At 29.7% G+C, this 2,500-nt stretch overlaps 3 non-coding genes across 3 annotated transcripts; all 3 read left to right on the forward strand.

The window, feature by feature from the left end:
* Positions 1 to 932: 932 nt before the first annotated feature.
* TRNAP-AGG (transfer RNA proline (anticodon AGG)) lies at positions 933 to 1,004 on the forward strand. Its single transcript has one exon. It is a non-coding gene; the product is annotated as a tRNA-Pro (tRNA).
* Positions 1,005 to 1,483: 479 nt separating this feature from the next.
* TRNAP-UGG (transfer RNA proline (anticodon UGG)) lies at positions 1,484 to 1,555 on the forward strand. Its single transcript has one exon. It is a non-coding gene; the product is annotated as a tRNA-Pro (tRNA).
* Positions 1,556 to 1,882: 327 nt separating this feature from the next.
* On the forward strand, positions 1,883 to 1,955 carry TRNAR-UCG (transfer RNA arginine (anticodon UCG)). Its single transcript has one exon. It is a non-coding gene; the product is annotated as a tRNA-Arg (tRNA).
* The last annotated feature ends 545 nt before the right edge of the window (positions 1,956 to 2,500 follow it).

Consider the following 2,500-nt stretch of genomic DNA (forward strand, 5'->3'; position numbering starts at 1 on the left):
TATATATATATACATATATATTTATATACATCTGTGTATATAACATAATATTACAATATATAAATATATATAAAAAAGTATATTGCATACATATATATATATATATATAAAATGTGTGTATGTATATATATGTATATGTATGGATGTATATATATTTATATATATATATATATGTATATTTATATATATGTATGTATGTATGTATATTTATATATGTATATTTATATATATGTATGTATGTATGTATATTTATATATGTATATATTTATATATATGTATATATGTATATCAATATATATGTATATCTATTTATATATATATATATAATGAATATATACATATCAGTATGTGTATGTCAATGTCAATATCAAAACCATATATATGTATGTATGTATGTATATACATATATATGTATATTAATATATGTATGTGTATATATATTGATATAGTATATCAAAGTTGCCAATAGTAGTTTGTGTCAAGGCAATGTAAAATCCACTCACTTCCAAATCTGAGTAAGCACAACTAACAAAAATGAAACGGTGAGTTAAAATAATTATAAGTAACATATAAGGACACACAACCTAAATACGCGGGTAGCAACAATTTTGGGTACCAATAATAGCGATACAGGTACTAACAGCCATACCTCTAGGAAGCAGAGGTATGTCCCAATCTTACATCCCAGATCACAGTAATAACAATACTGAAGCAACCCTTGACTATTAAATAATTCAATAAAGAAAAAGCCACTTCGGGAATCAAGAATTTTCTATATTATATGTAAATGCTTTAATTAATCAAATCAAGCTTAAAATGTAATGGCATCTACTAAAGATAATCCATTATGGTAGCTATTTGATTTCGAGAAGTAAAAAGCTGGAAAAGCGTAAAACACAAATAACGCAAAGAATCCCTTCTAATACGCTGTTGGCCTGTTGGTCTAGGGGTATGATTCTCGCTTAGGGTGCGAGAGGTCCCGGGTTCAAATCCCGGACAGGCCCGAAGACATGCTTTTGAGGATTTATTATGCAGTATTTTATTTCAATTACGATTAATGCAATATTTATATACTTCTCATGGAGCCTATGGTTAAAGTTCAGCTACACTCAAACGCCTGTCTTTAATCTGCTTTCAGTGCAAGATTGCAACATTAAATGCGGTCGTAAAAGAACATCGCACAATGCAGTCTAATGTGCAATCATCATTGGTAGATATGAAAGCAAGAACTATCAAGATCATCGAACAGATTTAAATGGGTGATCAAACTGACAAAGCGACAGAGGTAATTTTACCATCTAATAATATAATACACAAATAAGTTTGTTTGTATATGTATCACATACTTCGTATAAATTAAAGTCAAGACTGTGAACATATAATTACCAATTGACAGACATTCGTAAGGCGTTATGCATCTAAACTTGGCTGAATTTATAAGTTTGAGGTACAAGGAATCAACTTCAGCCACGAAGATACAGGTGGCCCGTTGGTCTAGGGGTATGATTCCTGCTTTGGGTGCAGGAGGTCCCGGGTTCAAATCCCGGACGGGCCCTTTTCCTTTATTCTTACTGTCTTAATACTTTCATAATATTGAATACCTTTTGGAAAATATATGTTATTCTCGGTATACGAAAGGTAGGATTAACGATTATCAACCAATTTCATACTAAAATGGAATATGTGAAACAAAACAAAAATGTCGTGAGTAACAGCAAATATTTAATATAATCAATATGAAATATTTCAGACCCCGATACAGGGTCTTAATAAATGGATAAATAATTAAACAAATATATAAATATATATGTATATATATATATAATTTAGTAAGTATAAATCATCTCCTTTATATAGATATATGTATTGTGCCCATGTCACAGACCGTGTGGCCTAATGGATAAGGCGTCGGACTTCGGATCCGAAGATTGCAGGTTCGAGTCCTGTCACGGTCGACTCTTCTTTAACTTGGAAGATGATTTTTACATCCAACCATAATAGAAACTACTTAATCCGAAAACAGTTTATCAAACAATTTCCATAAGATCCTAAAATTCATTCGGACAACTGTTTATCACTCAAACATACAAGTTCTTGGCCACTGGTAAAGCTCCCTTATAAGATACAGAGTGAATAATTTAGATTATAATACACTCCCCTGAAATATATAGCTAAGTGTAGATATACTTATAAATATATATATCAATATAAATATATAAATAAATGTAAATATGTATGTATGTATGTATGCATGTATGTATGTGTATCTGTAACTGTACACGTACTTGTATGTATATATAAATATATATTTATTTGTATGTATATATAAATATATATCTATAAATGTCAATGGGTTTACATCCACACATATAGGTATATAAATATAATATATATGTTTATGTGTGTGTGCATGTATGCGTATGCGTATGCATATATGTATGTGTGTGTGAGTGTGTATAAGTATGTATGTCTGTGAGTGTGTATAAGTATGTCTGTGTGT

Source organism: Penaeus japonicus, unplaced genomic scaffold (genome assembly GCF_977035675.1).
Source record: "Penaeus japonicus unplaced genomic scaffold, GWHDUDI00000001_assembly GWHDUDI00000022, whole genome shotgun sequence".
NCBI classification, from domain to species: domain Eukaryota; kingdom Metazoa; phylum Arthropoda; class Malacostraca; order Decapoda; family Penaeidae; genus Penaeus; species Penaeus japonicus.